Source organism: Capricornis sumatraensis, chromosome 5, assembly GCF_032405125.1.
Source record: "Capricornis sumatraensis isolate serow.1 chromosome 5, serow.2, whole genome shotgun sequence".
In the NCBI taxonomy this organism is placed as follows: Eukaryota; Metazoa; Chordata; class Mammalia; order Artiodactyla; family Bovidae; genus Capricornis; species Capricornis sumatraensis.
Genome location: NC_091073.1, coordinates 124,298,239 through 124,320,532, shown reverse-complemented (window position 1 = coordinate 124,320,532; position 22,294 = coordinate 124,298,239). Strand labels below are relative to the sequence as shown.

The 22,294-nt window shown below is 43.7% G+C and overlaps 1 pseudogene; it reads left to right on the top strand.

Moving 5' to 3' along the window:
* Nucleotides 1–909: 909 nt before the first annotated feature.
* The window catches only part of LOC138079802 (vacuolar protein sorting-associated protein 35-like), a 60,248-nt pseudogene continuing 38,863 nt past the window's right edge, over nucleotides 910–22,294 (top strand).

Sequence of the window (22,294 nt, the reverse complement as noted above, 5' to 3'; positions counted from 1 at the left end):
GGTCCTAGTGACCAACAGATGCTGCCCTCTTGTGTAAACTACCCCTGTTTTCCTGCTTCACTTTCCTTGGTCTTTCATTTCTGCTCCTGAAGTCACTTCCAAGGTGAATAGTGTGCACGTAAAATCTTGCCTTTGGTTCTGTTTTGAGAGAGCACAGACTAAAATGGGCCCTTAATATGGGAGATTTTGGAGCCAGGTCTAACAGCAACGAGGACCCCATTGCGAGCAGAGTGAAGTGAAAGCGGTTCAGTCGTGTCTGACTCTTTGCGATACCACAGACTATACAGTCCATGGGATTCTCCAGGCCAGAACACTGGAGTGGGTGGCCTTTCCTTTCTCCGGGGATTGAACCCAGGTCTCCTGCATTGTAGGAGGATTCTTTACCAGCTGAGCCACCAGGGAATTCCAAGAATACTGGATTAGGTAGCCTATCCCTTTTCCAGGAGATCTTCCCAACCCAGGAATCAAACTGGGGTCTCCCGCACTGCAGGCAGACTCTTTACCAGCTGAGCTGCTAGCGAGGCCACTCACGAACACCCCCACTAGGACGCTTCCCTGGTAACTGGGATGGAAGCAGTTGGAACACAGGCCTTGCTGGGCTCTGGGAGTTAGACGATTTAGGAACAACATAAGGGAAATGATCGTGGACAGAGTCAGCTTTTGTTAACTGCTTGGAAGACTTGAAAAAGAGAAGGTGATTGGCTTAGGAACTAGCGGCCCCACCAAGAACCCCGGCAGCTGGCTCTTGAGTGTGGCCAGGGTGGCTCCCGGGGCACTGACGTCCTCCAGGAAAGAGCAGGGATGGCAGATCCACCTTGCTCAAGTGTTGAGGAGAGACCATGGTTTTGGAGAGGTGAGAATACTAAAGCAGATTCATCGAGTGATACCAATATACTCCTTTGAGACACCATGGAGAGCGTCCCCTTCAAGGCTGACAAGTCTATTGATGAAGAGATGCTGGCATCGTATGGCATTGTGGTGTGAATACTGAAGTCCGGGACTGACAGTGTGAGATGAAGCTGAGCTGGGTTTTCTTGTATCATTCAGGATTACAGGGCTCCAGAATGGCAGGGGCCAGGTGGTGGTTCCAAACTTTACAGCAAAGCGGCCAAAATGGCTGAAAAGAACAAGCAAAGCACAGAGGTCTGTGTCAGGCGACGGGAGTCACTTGTGTTTCCACTGCAGAAACAGGTGAACGGCTGGTTTAGGGTGTTGTTTGGGTTAGGGAACAAAGAATCTAGTTGTTGTGACTTCCATCTTGTGTTTTCAAAGGTCCCTTTGTGTTGTAGAAAACAAGAATGAGTAGCAAAGGCAGGTACAGGCAGACAGCTTGAAGACTTTGAATGACCAAGGTGCCCTAGGGGTCATGGCCCAGGCCAGCAGGGGAGGTGAGGTCGGGGGGAGGACCAAGGGCAAGTCTGCAAGTAGAGATGACGGAAGTTGCTGCAAGACTGAATGCCAGGCAGGATGGGAATAGGAACCAAGGTCAAGGCACGTAGGGGATGGTGGCACCGAGAACGGCCAGGGGACCGGGAAGAAGGGCAGGCTGTGGAGGGAGCGAGCACTCCCCCTGGGACGGGCCACACTGGGCATCTGGCGCACAGCCAGTGGGCAAGCCGTGTAGGCTGAGAGGTGGACGTACAGACTTAGTAAATACTTTCATGCCACTTGATACCATGCCCCGGATGGGAGTTCCCAGAGAGACCCTGCAGGCAGGGAAGACACAGGTAGGTGGCGCATGACACGCTCGGGTGCTCTCTAACCGCGGCGGAGGAGAAGATCCTAGGCAAGGACACCGAGATGGCACAGCCAGTGAGGCCAGAGGAAACCCCAGAAGGTCACGCTGTTGAGAAGAAAGTGCTCTAAGTGGAGAGGAAGCGGCAAAGGACAGAGTGGCCAGCTGTGCTGAACCTTGCTGAGAGTTGGAGTAACAGCCGGGGACAATGAGGTGACTAGTGGATTTAGCGAAAGAGAGGCCATTATTTAGCATCATTTAGCAAAATGATAACATTGGCAAGAGTCAGGTCAATGACTGGACACAAACCTGCGGGAGTGAGGTGGGGTCACCACCACTGGTAATAGAGTGGGACCAAAACTTGGGGCGTAAAGTCTGCAAATAATGTCACATTCATTACAAACAGGCCACTAATCCTATTTATAAACTGCTGTGTTATGTTGGGTAGCTTAGACTATTTAGGAGAAAATGGTCTAGCTTCTTAAAGAGACAAAGCAATAAGATGGAGGCTCAGCTTCCCAGGAGAAAGAGGCTCCAGATGAGTCACGAGAAATTAGCAGACTAAGAGCATTGCGTGTCTCTATTTTGAGAGTGGAAATTCAGTGGTAAGGATTAAGAAAACAAGCCAGCCATAAATCTGGAGAAGAAAAACTGGTTGGCAACTCATGTCGACATCCAGGAATAATACAAAGAGTTGGAGCTGAAGCCAAGAAAATGTCCTGAGGCCACCACGAGGGTTAGAGAAAAGTTTAGCTGGGTAGGGCTGAGCATGTTTCATAATAAGAAGGATATACTATTTGAACTTTAGAGCACATCAATTCACTTTTGTTTTTACTATTTACTTTTTAAAAAGGAAGTATCATTTACCAAAACATACTGGTTATAACACTTAGATTTGTATAGACAAAACACATATGCATGGATCAAATATTATACATTGATTCTTTCGTCATCCAAGTCTAAACACAGTTTATGCATTATTCCTAACCCATGACCAATTATTCACCATGTAGCCCCTACATAAATAGAGTTATTATGGCTATATGGGAAAACAGTGGGGCAAACAATAAGATGGCATGGAAAAACGAAATAGAAACAAATATCCCATGAGTATTCAATTTTCTAGCCATGAATACACAGACGGAAAATAAAATAAATGTGGTCAATGAAGTTCAAGTTGATTTACTTGGAAAAGTGTCTTGCAGCCCTACCCTTATTTTGTCTTAAAATATTTTTAAGATCAGTCGTCACCCAGTCTTTTTTGTGCCAGTCACAAATACCTGGAGCCCAAAAGATTCCTTGAGGTACCCTGGGAGTTTTGTTCAGGCTATTCAAGCAGAAATGGGGCTGATGTGTTTGAAAACTAAGGCATTCCATAGCTCACAGGCAACGCTGCTCTAGTTGTCTCCCCAGAGTGAAAACAGAGCATTCTTTCTCAGATCAGGCTGCCAGAGTTTCACTGAACTCACCATAGCTTTTCCAGAAAGGGAATCTCTCATCTGACTTTGTACTCTCAGCAGAGTTAATGATTATCTCAGGAGAACCATTGTTTGTCCAGAGTAGCTTCTGTCTCATTTCCGGTCTGAGCTACAGTGACTATCTCTAAACCATGAACTTCAAACTCATGCAGGCAGTGTTGTGCTGGTTTACTGCGTTTGAATGTGTACTTGCGGTTGAGCACACAGAGGAAAGCGTCTACATCTAGCTTCATTTTCTTCACAGCTTTTCTGGGATACTTATTTTTCGTTGTTTATATGATGAGAATCATACCTTGCAAGTTGAAAATCAATGTCTAAGGCAGTAAGTTAAGGATAAAAATTAATTATTTTTGATTTTACCTCTTATTGCCAAATGCAATCCTTTGTTTCAGTAAAGTTCGGGTTTGATAGATTAAAGCATAATTGTATCTGCCTGGATTATGGTTTTGCTTTTTCTTTTATCAGAAGTGAGGCTCCGCTGACATCTGAGTGCAAATTCCTCTAGTCAAAGGGAAAAACTACAATAGAGACAGTCGCAAACTCAACAAGTAAAAATGTTTTTTCATGGTTCCTCTCTGTTGTAAACATCAGCTGGCTTCTTCCTTTTTATCTTCAATAAGTAAAGGTAAAGCCTGTATCTGGCTGCCCACTCCAGGTTCCCTTCAGATTTGCTGTCTAGATGACCCCTAATATGCAAGATGGGAGAATCCTGTAGAACAATCCTCTGTTGTGACTTATGTTACAGGCAACCACAGGACAAAGCAGACACTGAACCTCTTGAGGGGAAATGAGATCTTGTCTGAAGTTCTCCCAGGCAAAGCAGACTACAGCTCTGTGGGAAGGAACCTCGTTTGTGTGGGCCAGCTGCTTTCTCTCCTGTGACAAGAACAAAGAACAGCCAAGGACTTGGGGTCCAGCAGCTAATGCCTCCGAATCTTGGGTTGGCTGCCTAAAAGTTTCCTCTTCTCTCCTCTGAGAAGTTGACTGAATTGTAGGGTTCTGTGCAAATTTCCCATTTGTCTCTGCCTGGCAGCCAGCAAGGCCATGGTTCCTCAAATTTGCTGAACAAAATGGTCTAAGCTCACTGTCACTGCTGTCTATGCTTCTACTCGAGGACAAGCTCGAAGCTGCCCCTTCCTGGGAAGGAGGAGCAGCTCCCCGCTGCTGACTGCATTGCTGTTCCGCACGCGTGCATGTGATCTGGCATGTCACGGCTTCAGGATAATGTAAGTCCAAAGCAAACACTTTGTTCCTCTGAGCCACCAGTGCTGAAATTGCCTGAGCTGGTTCCCTGAAAGACATTCTGGGCTTTGAATAAAATTAGATTGAAATCGCTAGGCTACCACCCCAGATTTGTGTAAAAACTGGAATAGTGTGGAAATTTTTCCTTAAATGAGTAGTCTGTCCACCTGTAATCTGGTGGTAAGGCTGTTACCTACATCTTGGGGCTGTCACGAGGGTAGATGGGATGATATACTCTCCTCAAGCCACACAAACTCCTTGAACTTAAATTGGGAATAAAAGGCGGATAAATGTACCTAAAAGTATATCATTTGAATAAATTGACCATCTTGAAACAAAACAGTGATCAATAAATGTTTTCACTTGAATAGAACTGCTTTAGGATTTAACAGTTTTCAGTGAAACTAAGAATAATGATCGGAGTTTCTGGACACCTGAATTGGTATATGTCTGTGTGTTCATGCTCAGTTGCTTTAGTCATGTCTGAGTCTTTGTGACCCCATGGACTGTAGCCCACCAGGCTCCTCTGTCCAAGGGATTATCCAGGCAAAAACCCTGGAGTGGCTTGCCATTTCCTTCTCCAGGAGATCTTCCCAACTGAGGGATCAAACCTCCTGAGACTCCTGCATCGAAAGGCAGATCCTCTACCACCAAGCCACGAGGGAAACCAGAACTGGGCATAGAATGGCTAGATATCTTTAAAGAATTGTTTCTTATTTATTCTTCATCTCACACAGTAATTCGACTTGTTACTGACTTTGAAAAAATTTTGAAACAACTTTAGATTCGTAGGAAGTTGCAAAGAGAATACAGAGAGGTCCTGTGTATTGTAACAAATGTCTTCAAAATGGGGGAAAGGGACACTGGGACATGTGCATACCACCCAAAGCCATTTTATCCAGAGTGTAGATTCATGTAACCATCACCTCAGAGTGAAAGGTGATACATTCTCCCAACAGGCAATCATTCTCACAGGGAATGCTTACAACGAGGACTGTCGAATCTGACATAAGAAACCTGCAGTGCTCACCCTGGTTCCTTCATCCACGAGCATCCTGAGCATGAGTCTCATTCGCTTCTGCTCTGGGCTCCTTGTTTGTTCATGGGCTGGTTGTGACAAGTGGTAGATGAACTGATGGACGCAAAAGTCCTTAGTGGACATAAAAGTGTCCAGTGTTGTTACCATCTGGCAACCAGAGACCAGGAATAAAGCTCAGAGTCTCCCGAGCTTCACTGCAGAGCCTGGCTCCTATCATCACAGTGTGACCCCTAGAGACCGGGAATAAAGCTCAGAGTCTCCCGAGCTTCACTGCAGAGCCTGGCTCCTATCATCACAGTGTGACCCCTAGAGACCAGGAATAAAGCTCAGAGTCTCCCGAGCTTCACTGCAGAGCCTGGCTCCTTCCATCACAGTGTGACCTTCTATCTATAAAGGGTGGGGCTGAAAATGAGGACGTGTAACTCTGTGGAGCTTCATCTCCCAGCAAGACTGGCTTGTATTCAAGTGTCAGCTGTTAGTGAGGTCTCCCTCTGTTAGAGTTGCCTTCACAAGCCAGGGTTGAAGTGGTCATTTCTACACAGTGGTCTACAGAAGCAGACAAAAATCTTCATTAACCAAAAATGTGTCTTCCATTGACAGCCATAGTTGTCTGTAATCACACTTTGAAATGCATGAGTCAGTCCCATGACCCAAACAGGACTTTCCCCATTCCTCTGACAAACCTTTCATAGCCATTATCAAGCTCACGAAACTGTAAGCCAAATGTGACCAAAATTACTGCTCTAAAATCAGAGTACTTGAAGCTATGACATAGTCTTCAACACTGAAAAATGAAAGAGTACTCAAATATTCAAACATGGGTGATGTGTTAAATACTTGTTTACAAACTGAACTTTGAAAAGACAGTACATGAAGCATTTACTGACATACAGAAATGTTCACGATGGCAATCATATGGAAAAGTTTATGGAGCAGTATACTTGGCACATGTCGATAAAAAGCAGTCCCGAAGGTTGCTGCTGGTGTTGCTGTCGTTCCGTCGCTCAGGCGTGTCCGGCTCTTTGTGACCCCACAGACTGCAGCACGCCAGGCCTCCCTGTCCATCACCAACTCCCAGAGCTTACTCACACTCATGTCCATCGAGTCAGTGATACCACCCAACCATTTCAGCTTCTGTCGTCCCCTTCTCCTCCTGCCTTCAATCTTTCCCAGCATCAGGGTCTTTCCCAATGAGTCAGTTCTTCACATTAGGTAGCCAAAGTACTGGAGCTTCAGCTCATCAGTGCTTCCAATTCAGGATTGACTTCTTTTAGGATGGACTGGTTGGATCTCCTTGCAGTCCAAGGAACTCTCAAGAGTCTTCTCCAGCACCACAGTTGAAAAGCGTCAGTTCTACAGTGCTCAGCCTTCTTCATGGTCCAGTTCACATCCACACATGACCGCTTCAAAGACCATGGCTTTGAGTAGGTGGACCTTTGTTGGCAATCCCGAAGATTATGCATCAAATTATTAGGAATTTTTTCAGATTGTTTTCATTTAAGAGAAGCAAATATACACTCCTGCTTCCTACAAGGAGTGTGTGTTCTTTCTCTTATAACCTGTTGTGTTGCTGTCTAGTGTGAACGCAATCACATCCACTTGTGTGAAGCAGGAAATTCAATGAGTTCTGCAAACTGTGTACAGTGGTGCAGACACTGCACCATCAACACAGAGCCCGTTCCCGCCACGTCTGCTAACTGCCCTCGCCTTCCACCATCACGCCTTCTTCAGGCAGTCACGGACCCGCTTCCTGATCGGATTTTGCCTTCTCTAGAATTTCATATTGCTGGAATCATCCTTTTTCCTTCTTCCTATAACACAGTACTTTTGAGACTCGTTCATTCACACTGCTGCTTATGAGTTCACTCCCTTTTATCACTTAACCATATAACATTATACAGATAGACTATATCCTGCTTATTCATTTATCAAGTGAAAGACTTTTAGCTGTTTCTAAGTTTGGAAATTGTGAAAAAAGCTACTATGAAACTTTTACACAAGACTGTAAAAACCTGGAGTAGAACTGCTGGGCTAAATGGCAAGTGTACTTTCAGTTTTGTAAGAAGCTCTTAAACTATTTTTCGAAGTGGCTGCACCACTCTGCATTCCCAGCAGCAACATCTGCAAGCTCCCATTTGCTCTACCCTCCTCAATACTCGGCTTTGCCGGTCTTTTCCACTTTGGGTAGGCTATTATTTAGGTAACTGTGTCTCTTTCTGTTTTTCTTTTCTCTTTTGCTTATTCTTCCTTTTATTTTTGGAGACAGAATGGCAGCCCACTCAAGCATTCTTGTTTGGGAAACCCATGGACAAAGGAGCCTGGCAAGTCACAGTCCGTGGGGTCACAAAGAGTCAGACACAACTCAGCGACTAAACACCAACAACATCTCTAGGACCTACCCTACAGGTGTGACTAGTGGGTCCAGGTAAAGAGTTCTTTATATTTTGCAAAGATGAGCCCTTTATCTGTGCTGTGAGTTGTAAATATTTGTCATTTATCTTTTGACGTTGTCTGTGGCATTTCGCTCTGTTTGACGCGTCAGCCTCTGTTCCTGGACTCAGAGGCCGAGTCACAAAGGCTTCCCTCAGTTCCAGACTCTGAGAAAGTGTGCCCGTGTTTCCATCTGATATTTATATGGTTTCATTCTTTGCATTTATATCTCTCATCTGTTTGGCGTTAACTTCGGTATATTAAAAAAAAGCTTCTTTTCAAACAGATATCCGGAGGAGGAGGGCCCCCTTTTCTCCACCTCCTCTCCAGCATTTACTGCTCGCAGCCTCTCTGACCGCAGCCATTCTGACCAGCGTGAGATGGTGCCTCACTGTGGTCTTGATTTGCATTTCTCTGATAATGAGTGATGTTGGGCGTCTTTTCATGTGTTTGTTAGTCATCTGTATGTCTTCTTTGGAGAAATGTCTGTTTAGTACTTTGGCCCATTTTTTGATTGGGTCATTCATTTTTCTGGTATTCAGCTGCATGACCTGCTTGTCTATTTTGGAGATTAATTCTTTGTCAGTTGCTTCGTTTGCTGTTATTTTCTAAGGCTATCTTTTCACCTTACTTACAGCTTCCTTCATTGTGCAAAAGCTTTTAAGTTTAATCAGGTCCCATTTGTTTATTTTTGTTTTTATTTCCATTACTCTGGGAGGTGGGTCATAGAGGATCTTGCTGTGATTTCCATCAGAGAGTGTTCTGCCTATGTTTTCCTCTAAGAGTTCTATAGTTTTTGGTCTCACGTTTAGATCCTTAATCTGTTTTGAGTTCACTCCCTTTTACTGCATATAACATTATACAGATATACCATATTTTGCTTATCCGTTTACCAAGTGAAAGACATTTAACTGTTTACAGGTTTGGCAACTGTGAAAAAAGCTTTTGTGGAACTTTTACCCAAGACTTTGTAAAAACCTGGAGTAGAATTGCTGGGTTAAATGGTAAGTGTACTTTCAATTTTGTAAGAAATTGTTAAACTATTTTTTAAAGTGCACCATTGTGCATTCCCAACAGCAAAATACGCAGATTCCCATTTCTTCGTGCCCTCTCCAACGCTCGGCTTTGCCACTCTTTTCCACTCTAGGCATGCTGTTATTTAGGGAATTGTTTCTGGTTTTTGTCTTCATTTTCCTAATGCAAGTATCTTTTAATGTTAAAGTGCCTGTTCAAATCTTCCACAAATACTTTAACTCAGATTGTATGTCTTATTAATGGCTTTTGAGAGTTCTTTACATAGTCTGGATACAAGTGCTTTATCAGATATATTTTTCTGCCAGTCTGAACCTTGCCTTTTCAGTATTTTTAAAGAGTATCTTTGAAAGGGTAAAGTATTTTAATTTTGAAGAAAGCCCAGTTATCAGTTATTTCTGTTCTGGTTTGTTCTTTTGGTGTCAGATTTGGTCCATCTTTCCCAACAAGGTCACAGAGATTTACTCCTGCTGTTTTATGCAGGAGTCTTAAAGTTTTATGTTAGAGTTTACACCTACAATGCATTTAAATCTAATTTTTTTTTTTTTACTATTTGGTGAGAAATAAGGATAAATATTGTTTTTATCCATATAAATATTCAATATTTTTGATAATATATGTCAAAAGATCATCTTTTCTCTGTAAAATTACCTTAGCTCCTTTGTTGAAAAATAAATTATGTGGATTTACTTCTGGACTCCATTTTGGTCTGTATAGCTATCCTTATACTAAAATCTCATTGTCTTGATTAGTATAATTTTATTATGCACTTTTAAGTCATGTATTTTCAGTTCTCAAAATTTGAAACTTGTCAAAATTGTTTTGGCTGTCTACATCTTTTAAACTAATGTGAAATTTTATAATCAGCTTATAAAATTATACAAAATACTCTCTTGGAATTTTGACTGGAGTCTTGTTGAATCTTAAAATCACTTTGAAGATAACTGACGTTTTCCGCAATAAGACTTTCAATGAGTTGACATGGTGTCTCTATTTATTTAAGTCTTTAAATTCTTTCAGTGATGTCTGCTGTTTTCCGTATATGGACATTGTTATACTTCGTTAAACCTGTCCTTGTATAGTTTATGTTTTACTATGCTATTACATTCGATGTTATCATTTCTATTTTAATTTCCAATTGTTTATTGCTAGTATGCAAATACACAATTAATTTTTGAATATTGACCTTGTACCCTAAGACGGAGAAGGCAATGGCACCCGACTCCAGTACTCTTGCCTGGAAAATCGGCTGGTGGGCTGCAGTCCATGGGATTGCTGAGAGTTGGACACGACTCAGTGACTTCACTTTCACTTTTCACTTTCATGCTTTAGAGAATGAAATGGCAACCCACTCCAGTGTTCTTGCCTGGAGAATCCCAGGGACGGTGGAGCCTGGTGGGCTGCTGTCTATGGGGTCACACAGAGTCAGACATGAGTGAAGCGACTTAGCAGCAGCAGACATTCCTAAGACATTCCTAAACTTCTGTTTTAATTATATTAACTTTTAAAATTGATTTTTTAAGATATACTTATAGTTTTTATTTTTTATGTACGGCTCATGGGGTCCTCATGGCTAGTATACTGGAGTGGCTTGCCATTCCAGTGAATCACGTCTTGTCAGAACTCTGCAGTATGACCCATCTGTCTTGGGTGGCCTTACATGGCATGGTTCATAGCATCACTATGAACACAAGCCCCTTCACCACAAAGCAGGGCACATCATGAGAAATGTTGGGCTGGGTAAATTACAAGCTGAAATCAAGACTGTTGGGAGAAATATCAACAACCTCAGATAATGCAGATGATACCACTGTAACGGCAGAAAGTGAAGAGGAACTAAAGAGCCTCTTGATGAAAGGAGGAGGGTAAAGGAGGAGAGTGAAAAAAGCAGCTTAAAATCCAGTATTTAAAAAACTAAGACCATGGTCTCCAGTCCCATGACTTCATGGCAAATAGAAGGGGAAGGAGGGAGTAGTGAGAGATTTCCTTATCTTGGCTCTAAAATCACTGCAGATGGTGACTGCAGCCATGCAATCAGAAGAAAACTGCTCCTTGGAAGAAAAGCTTTGACAAACCAGACACAGTGTTAAACAGTGAAGACTTCATGTTGCTGACAAAGGTCCGTATAATTAAGGCCATAGTCTAACAGTAGTCATATACAGACGTGAGAGCTGAACAATAGAGAAAGCAGAGTGCTGAAGAACGGATGCTTTCGAACTGTGGTGCTGGAGAAGACTCTTCAGAGTCCCTCGGAAAGTGAGGAAATCAAACCAGTCCATCTTAAAGGAAATCAACCCTGAATACTCTTTGGAAGGACTGATGCTGAAGCTGAAGCGCAAATACTCTGGCCACCTGATGTGAAGAGCCGGCTCATTGGAAAAGACCCTGATGGTGGGAAAGGTTGAAGTCAGAAGGAGAAGGGGACAACAGAGGATGAGATGGTTGGATGGAATCACTGATTCAATGGACATGAACTTGGGCAAACTCTGGGAGATGGTGAGGGACCGGGAAGCCTGGTGTGCTACAGTCCATGGGGTCGCAGAGGGTCAGACACAGCTTGGTGACTGAATAACAGCGGCTAGACAGTTACGTTGTTTGTGAAAAAAGTCAGTTCTCCTAATTTCCTTTGAATCTGTGTGGGTTAATTTTTCTCCCTTAATGCTCTGGAAAGGGCCGCCGTGCAGTACTGAATGCAAGTGGTAACAACGGTGATTAAATTGCCCTAGTCCTGACATTAAAGGGGAATAATCATCTATCACAGCTCAGCAGAGTGTTAGCTGCACGTGTTTCAGAGCTGTCCTTCTGTGTATGCTTAGCTGCATTGCACTGATGTTGGATTTTGTGAAAGAAATGTTTTCTGTGCCTTTTCATACCATTGTGTGTTTTGTTTTTGTCTTTTTAGTATCTCAATATGGTGAACTACATGCCCTGAGTTTTGGCTGTTCAAACAAACTTGCCTAGCTCGGAAGGCTCTAGTTAGTCATAGCAAATTCTCCCTCTTATGCACTGTTTATTCACTTTGCTTGCATTTTGGCAAGGACTTTTCTATTCATGTTCATGGGAGATATTGTTTTCTATAGTTTCTAGCGATGCTTCAATTTGCTTTTGGTGTTAGGATAATGCTGTTCTCACGAAGCAGTAGTTAAGTGTTCTTTCCTCTTCCCTTTTCTGGAAGGCTTTGTGTAGAAGGGTTTTTATTTTTATTTTTTCAATGTTTGGTAGAGTTTACTAGGGACTGGAATGGGGTTTTTCTTTTTGATAATATTTTACCATGAATTCAATTTTCTCTAATTGTAATAGATAGTGGGATATCAAAGTCATACATTGAGCAAATTCTAGGGATTTATGTTTTGCGAAGAGTTCGTCCTCTCGCAGCCGCATTTGCTCACACTCACGGTGCCCTTTGTCAATCTTTTCTACGCGTAGCGTCTGCGGCGGTGCCCTATCTGCTCCCCGGGGGTGACTATGCTTGTTTGGTTGCTTTTCCTCACCCACATGGCTAGAGGTTTATTACTTTTATTGTTCATTTCAAAGAGTCAAATTTTTGTTTTTAACTTCTTTTGTTTCACTTCTACTTCACTGATTTCTGCTATTTTAATTTTTTCTTCCTCTGATTAGTGTGTGTTTATTTTCTCTTATTTTTTAAGTTTCTCATGGTTGGAGAAATTTTTTTTACCATGTCTATTTGTCATTTAAGTTATTTTAGATTTTGCTGCCCATATTCTGAAGCTTTATTGTCTGGTGAACGCATGTCTAGGATGGATATTCTATATGAAATGATTTGTCATTATGAAATATCTCACTTTGCACCTGATAGTATTCTCTTTTCTGAAGTCTACTTTGATATTAAAATAGTTGATTCAGATTGCTTCTGATTAGTGTTTGTATGGTATACTTTTTACTTTTTCATTTAAAAAAAAGACCTGAAATTTTCCTTTTTGCAGAGCATTTTAAAAATTGAGTTATAATAATTAAAATTCACCCATTTACGTATATATTTCTTTGAACTTTGACAAATACATACTGACATGTAACCACTATCAATATCAGATGTAGAACATTTCCATCCACATTTGTAGGAACATTTCCAAAATTCCTTCATGGTCCTTTGTAGTCAACACCTCCTTGCATCCCTAGCCCCTGGTCAACACTGATCGGTCTCTGTTTGGTGATTTGCCTACTGCAGGGGTCATATTAGAAGAATTACAGAAAACCGAGGCTTCATCTGACTTCTTTCCTCCAGAGCGCAGCGTCTAAAATTCACCCGCGCTGTTCGCAGCCTGGGTGCTTCGTGCTGAATCCCACGCACGCCTCCTCCGCCAGGGTCCTGCTGCTTCGCGGGGCGGCAGCTCCCGGCTGTGTCAGCTTTCCCTCTTGGGCAACCTGCTGCCACCCTCTTCACGGCAGCTTCACTAAACTCGGCGCACTGTGGAAGACGCTGTCACGTAGCTGCTTGTCTCCCTCGTTAGGCTGTGCTCTTTGAGTGTAGCTCCGCTATTTGTTCATCTTTGCGACCAAAAGGCATGACTAGTGCCCGGTCGTATTAGTTAAGGTAATGCTGGGTGCTATTACAAATAAACCACAAAATGCCAGCACTTTAAAACAGTGAAATTTTATTTTTAACTGAATTAACAGATAACTAAGTGGGTCCCTGGCCATCAGGAAGAGGATGTCTTTAACATGTTCAGTCACTCAATTGTGTCTCACTCTTTGCCACCCCATGGACTGCAGCAGGCCAGGCTTCCCTGTCCATCACCAACTCCTGGAGCTTGCTCAAACTCATATCCATCTAGTCGGTGATGCCATCCAACCATCTCATCCTCTGTCACCCACTTCTCCTCCTGCCTTCAATCTTGCCCAGCATCAGGGTCTTTTCCAATGAGTCAGTTCTTCACATTGGGTGGCCAAAGTATTGGAGTTTCAGCTTCAGCATCAGTCCTTCCAATGAATATTCAGGACTGATCTCCTTTAGGATGGACTGGTTGGATCTCCTTGCAGTCCAAGGGACTCTCAAGGGTATTCTCCAACACTGCAGTTCAAAAGCATCAATTCTTCAGTGCTCAACCTTCTTTATAGTCCAACTATCACATCCATACATGACTACTGGAAAAACCATAGGACTAGGCAGCCTTTTGTCAACAAAGTAATGTCTCTGCTTTTTAATATTCTGTCTAGGTTGGTCATAGCTTTTCTTCCGAGGAACAAGCGTCTTTTAATTTCATGGCTGCAGTCACCATCTGCAGTGATTTTTGAGTCCCCCAAAATAGTCTCATTGTTTCCCTGTCTATTTGCCAGGAAGTGATGGGACCGGATGCCATGATCTTAGTTTTCTGAATGTTGAGCTTTAAGCCAACATTTTCACTCTCCTCTTTCACTTTCATCAGGAGGCGCTTTAGATCTTCTTTGCTTTTTGCCATAAGGGTGGTGTCATCTGTGTGTCTGAGGTTATTGATATTTCTCCTGGCAGTCTTGATTCCAGCTTGTGCCTAGTTCAGCCCGGCGTGTCCCATGATGCACTCTGACACATAGCATGCAGGCAATCATGCAAATAAGCAGCTGAAAGAGTGAGCGATGGGCGCTCTGTCACCACAGCGTCCTTAACACCGGGCTTCCAGCTTGGCCCATAGTGTTGACATTTGGCCATTAGAGGAAAAAAGAACACGGAGCCCACAGGTGGGAGGTTCAGAGTAGTCAAGACTATTCCTTCCATATTTGCTTCTGAGAACTAGTTCACACGGCCAGACCATGGGCAGACAAGGAATATATCCTATTCTCAGAGTAGCCATGTTGGGCAGCTTCTGCCACTGCACAACCACAGAAGAAAGAGTGTAAACTGAGGCCTACAACTGTCTCTGCACTGGAAGCACTGCATTCTAGCTCAGTTACTTTCTGCGTCCCCAAGGCTGTGTGCCTGTTTCTGGTTCTTTCTACAGCACACAGTGGCTACGGGAGGCTTAAGTGCTGACTACCACAGCTCTTCCCGCTAGAGGCCACTCACACTGGCTGAGGCCTGCCAGCATGGGGAATGAATACTCCCAGAGTCCTGAGGGGGGTGGAGCACACATCCTGAAGCATCTGGCTTTGTCCACAACCTCTCTGATTCCCTCCCCTAGTTTCTGGCGTTTCAGCTTGAACTGAGGGAGAAACCGAAGCCAAGATGCCTGCTCCTCCTCCACTCCAGCCAGAGGCCCTGCTTTCTTCCTCTTCACGCCGAGAGGCATTGCTCTGCCTGTCTCCTTCTCCCCAGAGCATGCGTATACCTCCCTTCCCTGATTCCATGAAAAGAGAATGGCATCTGGAGGACACTCTTTGTGGAAGAGAAGAGGTTTTAAAAAGACTCTCAGTGTAATATTTTCAGAATATTAATGTGCAACATATGTGAGAGTCTTAAGTAAATTATAAAGCTTGCAAAAAATATAAGGTGGTGTAAAATTATTAGCAATTCTTTGGAGAAATGAAAGTGGAGAGAAGACATGGAAAGTGGATTTACCTCTTGCCCAAGTCAGCTCTGGGCTCAGTCAGGATCCAAGGCTGACTCTGGAAGGCCCCAAGCCCACTGTCCAATGCCCTGCAAAGCACTGACAGTGGCCGCATGTCATCTGGAGGCAGAGGCCTGTGAGCCTGTGTGGTGCTTGTCAGCATCACAGGAGCTGTGCGCTGTCTCTCTCCATTGCAAACTTGTTTACAGACTTCTCATGCCCGAGGCCTGGGGCCTGCCAGGGATAGTGCTGAATGTTTATACTTGGAGATGTCCAAACTCAGGAGTTGGAATGAGTCTCCTTCTCCCTGTTTATCACTCAGACAAAGCAGTTCTCCCATGTCTGCCAAGTCTGCATGCAGGTCTGTCCCCAGCATCCCCGGTCTCATTACCGAATCACCAAAGCCAGAAAGCCATAGCCAAAAACGTGCCTAAGCAAACGGAGATTTGGGCCAAAACGCCCTCTGGAGCCAAAACTCAAGTTTCTGAAGAAATAGATTTATTTCTAAAATTAGCATCTTTCCAAATGAGATCACGGTCTGTAAAGCATTTGTGGTTGCAGTCCAAGAAAAGAGGACCAGGATGAACTTGTGTGCTCACTGAGAGGTGGGCAGCCCTTCTCAAAAGTCGACTAACGGCCCCCAGGGTCAAGGGGATTTGGAGAGACCTTTGTCATGTAATAACTTCTAAAAAAGAAGACTCTGCGTCTCAAGCACATTCTCAATTAGCACGCAAGTCTGGCAGCCACCTGACTGTTTAGTCATCCTTTGATTAATGAGCTCAAATATCTGCCGAGTTTGAGAACGTGCCAGGCACGCGGAATGCGAAGATGAGGAAAGCGGCCCCCTTTGGAACGTCCAGGTCTGAAGCTGAGCAGAGCGATGCTCGGACGCTGTGCTGCCCGGGACAGGGCGCCAGCTCTTTCCGGCACCAGCTTCCAGGATCTTACGTAACACTCAAGACTGAAATCCTCCTTAGGCTCAAACTCCGAGAAACAGAGCATTTCATCCTCCGCACTCCGCCCAGCAGAAGTCTCGGCAGTAAACAAAGTCCAGCTGACGTCCTGCGGTTTGCTTATTTGGTGCTTTGTCTGGGTGCACATTCCTCTATTTGGGGGCACAGACAAATTTTGAAAACATTCTGGCTGGTCGAGTCAAATCCAGAGGCTGAATCTGAAGGTGGTGGGGAGCAGCCCCACCGACTGTGGGCCAGGCCATCACCGCCCTGGGGTCGGGGCCACAGCCCCAGTCCTGAGCCCACCCGAGGACCATGAGGGCTGCTGCTGTCTCCACGGAGCCCCTAAGACCCTTGTTGGCAGCCGGTACCCTCTCACTGCCCCTCCACACGGTTCTCAGGCTCAGAGCTTGCTTCCCCCAGCCAGGAAGCCCTCCCCTGGGAAGGTTTGTCTTCGTCTACAGTCCTGAGGACGAGGTCACTCTGTCTGCGCTGGTCTGCAGCCTGAGGCCTCAGATTCTCGTCTGTCCCTCCTTAGCAGAGCCTGCTCCAACCCCTGAGCCCAGAGAAGGAGGAGGTCCTGAACCACCGCCATGTCATTTGTGTCCAGCCTCTGGGGTGTTCACGGCTGTTTTTAAAACTGGGACCACTTCCGCAGGCAGTGAGGATGGGGACCCTCTGTGTTGGGGGAGTGGTAATGATGGTTTCAAAGGCCTGAGAAGCTGACCCCCACCCCTGTCTTCATTCCTCTGACTAGCCCATTATAAGAACTTCAGAAGGAGCCTGAGTAACCCAGAAAACTTCGCAAATCGCCCATCACTAAGTTTTGTGACTCCTCACCTGTGTTCTGGGCTTTCTGTCTTCTGATTCCTTGCCAAAGTCTTACTGGTCATACAAGATAAATCTTACACCTAGACATAAATCTATAAGTTCTAAATCTTCTAGAAGAAAACATAGAAAAAATGTCTTTCTGAACTTGAGGTAGGCAAAAATTTCTCTAGAGGTGAAACAAAAACAAAATAAAACAACAATTAAAAAAAAAAAAAAACCCTATCAACCACAAAGTGAAATATGATAAAATCAACTTCATCAAAGTCAACAACTTCTGTTCATAAAAATGCACTTTAAGAGAATGAAAAGATAAAGCAGACTGGAAGAGAATGTTTACGATGCATATAGCTAGCAAAGTACTCAAATATGTAAGAAACTGTAATCAATCCGTAACAAAAAGACAAACAATTGGACTAAAATGAGTAAGAATTTGAGCAGACATTTCACAAAATAAGATGTACGAATGGCCAGTAAGCATGTAACAACTTGCTTGTCACCATTAGTCAACAAAGACAATCAAGAATCACAATGCAGTATCACTTCACACCCATAACAATAGGTAATAATCTAAAAATCAAGCGTGGCCTTGCATTGAGAAGTGAGGCATCTAGAACTTTCACACATTGCCCAAGAAGTGAAAGATTCTGGAGCTGGTTTTAGAAGGGCAGCAGTTTCTTATAAAATTAAAAGCATAACTTACCCAATGATTTAGGCATTCCCCTGCTGGTATTGAAGAAAGAGAACTCAAAACCTATGTCCACAACAAGATTTGTTTGAATCTCATATCATTTATTCATGGTATAATATTCCATTTCATGTATGTTCTACATGTTGTTTATCTGTCATCTATTCATGGGCACATGAGTTGCTTCCACATTTTGGCTACTGTGAATAATGGTGCTATGAACATAGGTGTCCAAACAGCTGTTCTGGTCTCTGCTTTCATTTCTGTGGGCTATAACCCCAGGATTGGAACTGTCGGATCATATGATAATTCTATGTTAAATTATTTGAGGAATTACCATATCGTTTTCCATGGCGGCTTCCCAGGTGGTAAAGAACCCATCTGCCAGTGCAGGAGACACAAAAGATGTGGGTTTGGCCCCCGGGTTGGAAAGATCCCCTGGAGGAGGCAATGTCGACCCCCTCCAGTAGTCTTGCCTGGATAATCGCATGGACAGAGGGGCCTGGTGGGCTGCAGTCCGTGGGGTCACAGAGTCAGACACGACTGAGCGCTCGTGCACGCATACCATTTTCCCCAGCAGCTGCACCACTTTACATCCCCACAGTGAAGCCCCAGACTTCGGATTTCCCCTCATCCTTCCCAGCACTTGCGTCTCCTGGTTTGTGATTATCCCTATCCAGATGGCGTAAGGTGTTCTCTCACTGAGGCGTTGACTTGCATTTCCCCAGAGACTAGTGATGTTGAACATCTTTTTTACATACTTAATGGCTATTTGTATACCTTCTTTGGAGAAATTTTTATTCAAATCCTTTGCCTGTTTCTAAACTTTTTGTTGTACAAGTTCTTTATATATTTCGGGTGTCAATTCCTTTTTAGAAAAATAACTTGCAAATGTCTTCTCCCTCTCTGTGGGTTGCCTTTTTGCTCTGCTGATCATGTCCTTTGATGTATACAAGGCTTTAATTTTGATGGAGTCCACCCTGTCTATGTTTCTGTAGCTGCTTGTGCCTTTGCTGTCCAAAGAGTCACTGTCAAATCAAATGCCATGACTCTTTCTCCCCATGTTTCCCTCTGAGAGTTTTATAGTTTGGGCACTTGCAGTTAATATTTTGATCCATTCTGAGTTAATTTTTTTCTGTTGTATCCTGTAGGGGTCAAGCTTCATTGTTTCTGCATGTGTATATCAGGTCTTCCCAACACGATTTGTTGAAAGAACATTCCCAGTTGAATGGCCTTGGCACTCTGGTTGAACAGCTCATGATTCAAAAACAGTAATTTCCCCCATCCTCCTGTGTTGGTATGTCACACAGTTTTAGATTAACTAATGCTGCTCACGACCTTATTAGCTAGTTATATTAGGGTGGGGGGGTTCACTGTGGGGAATCCAAGGAAAATTGCTCTATCTACATATCCATATTTATATCTTCATTTCCTGTGTTGTTAGAATCTTCTGAACGTTTCTTACTATGTTGTACATTTTCATTAATTTCTCACATTCGAATTTCGTGCCTTCAAACATTGATCCATTTTTCCAGTTTAAAGTTCAACTAGATGAGATAAATGAAAACTGACTGTAAAGTTCCTACCCCATATTTTTGGTTTTTTGGTATCGGGAAACTCCTTACAAACAGAAGTAAAATTAGATATAATATTTGTTTACAAACAAATTATTTGCTGGAACACAGCTGTGGCAGGAAGTTGAACTGCTAACATTCTGTGTAATTTTAATTCTATTAATTCATTCAGCGTATGTCTATCAAACATGTGCTGCACGCTGGAAAACGTTCTGAGGATAGAGTAGTGAAACAAAACAGACAAGTTTGTGCTTTCAGGGAGATTATATTCCAGGGGGAACCAATGTTTAATAAAAGAAGAAAGTCCCACTCTTCTGCAAGAGGAAAACTCGACACTTTTGAGAAAATAAACATTTAATTTTGGCCAAGGATCTCAGTTTATGCTCATGTATTTCAGTGGACTGACTATTCAACAAGTCTTTCTAACCTCTTGAACATGCTCTTACCACAGCTATGACCAAATTAATCAACAAACTGAAAAAGCCAACTTTGTGACAGCTGAACATAAAATTTTCAATCCCCTGAGTCTTACTAGACAAAATGTGATTTAGCCACCTGTCAAGGCAAGAGTTGTTGTGACTCTTTTAAGAGCTCAAGGCTTCCCTCGTAGCTCAGATGGTAAAGAGTCTGCCTGTGGTGCAGGAGACCTGGCTTCAGTCCCTGGGTCATGAAGATCCCCTGGAGAAGGCAGTGGCACCCCACTCCAGTGTCCTTGCCTGGAAAGTCCCATGGACAGAGGAGCCTGGTGGGCTGCCGTCCACGGGGTTGCAAGGAGTCGGACACGACTGAGCAACTTCACTTTCACTTTTCGCTTTCATGCATTGGAGAAGGAAATGGCACCCCACTCCAAGTGTCCTTGCCTGGAAAGTCCCATGGACAGAAGAGCCTGGTGGGCTGCCGTCCACGGGGTCGCAAGGAGTCGGACACAACTGAGCAACTTCACTTTCACTTTTCACTTTCATGCATTGGAGAAGGAAATGGCACCCCACTCCAGTGTCCTTGCCTGGAAAGTCCCATGGACAGAAGAGCCTGGTGGGCTGCCGTCCATGGGGTCGCAGGGAGTCAGGCACCACTGAGCGACCTACATTTGCAACACTTGCACTTTAAGAGCTCAAAAATTCAAAACCTTTTCACCAAACCCTTCAAGAGAATCACCCTTTCAAGAAGATGTCCCTGCCTTAATGCACAGCCCCTGTACATCATTGCTTGCCCCTGGCCCCTACACAACAGTGTGAGCAGCAAACATACAGAGAGCAAACATTGACCTTTGGAGTCAGGCCAGCCACAGTCTGAATTCCAGAGTTCTATTCTGTCCCTGATGCGGGGATGATGATGTCTACCCCTTATAATTATTGTAGGAATTAAATGAGACAGATGGTGCAAGAGAAGTATCTGGCATAGTATCTTGCACGTCGTAAGGGCTCAGTAAATATTACCCATCACTTTTGTATTATTACCCAACAGTGGTCATTACTCTTCTTCATATAAACAATGGGATAAGTCATGGGAATGCTAATTTCTCTATGAAGTGGGATTTTCTAAGAAGGTCTCTTTGAGAGCCTATGCAATTAGAGACGGTAGCAGAAAAGCTGAAAGAGAAATTTCCTCTCCTCTGACACTTCAAAGTAAGTGTTGAAAACTTTGGTTCTACTCTTAACTCCATATTTTTTTCAGTCAATACATTTCCTCATCTTTTGGCCCACCTTTTCCTTCTCCCTCCCCTCACTCAACATGTTTACCTTTTGCCTCAGATAACTCTAGGGCCGCTTACAGAGGACATTGTGTGCTGGGATTAATTCAACACTGAGAAGTGGAGCCCACAGCCATCCCAGGGAGGAGTCAGTCCCCGCCTGGCAGAAGCAGAATACAGAGTCCCCACAAGCGGTGAAAGGACTGACTCTGTCATTTAGCAGGAGGCTGCAGATTCTGTCAAGATAGCCCTTTAAGAAGGGACACGAACAACCTCTCACAGGGATTTTGGGCTGCTGTCCACGTGTGTGGCCATCGTCATGGGTTTCAGCTGCGTGAGCTGCTTAAATGATTTTGCTTAGAGTTTTTCTCTATATTCCTGATCATCATTTAAGGGAAGAAACAGTCGCTTCGTTAAGGTAACTAGCTCTCGTATTACTCTCTAGGCTTAGCTTGATTGCTGGCTATGAACACAAAAGATCCCTTTCTTCTTTTAAAAGAAATGTTCTTAAATATACATAGTAGAAAATGTAGATACTCACGTTCCTTCATTAGCCTGAATTAGAAATAATGACTGTAAGAAAAAAGCCAGTGTAGGAATTCTTTATTTTAAAAGTAAAGAGATGTTTCCAGGAGACATCTCACTATTGACCTCGTATTTTAGTGAGAGGAATTCATTCAACCCCATAACATTCAACTTCAATTATTAGAAACCACAGTAGGCTGGACCAGGAATTTAGACCCAGGATCCTACTCCCATGCGGTGCCTCAGTGGCAAGTCTCTGGCTGGTTCTAGTCATTTGTTCCTGCTCTTCTTCTGAAAGATGGAAATGGGACTTCCCTGTGGCTCAGATGGAAGATGGAAATCGAGCTTCAGCCACTTCACAGGTTTGCTGGGGGTCAAATCATACAATGCAGACTTCGCAAAGGAGTAGAAGAGAGTGTTTGGGGGGAAATGAGTTGCTTTGTCTCCTGCTTCGATCTGCTTTCAGTTATGTTGTCAGTTTGGAAACGTAAAACATCATTAAGGAAGTTCATAAGTTGTGGCATTTGTCAAAGTGGACATTGTTTTATAAGTTTGAGAAATACAGTCAGGATTTGTGTTTTGTGTAAATGTTCTTTTGCTA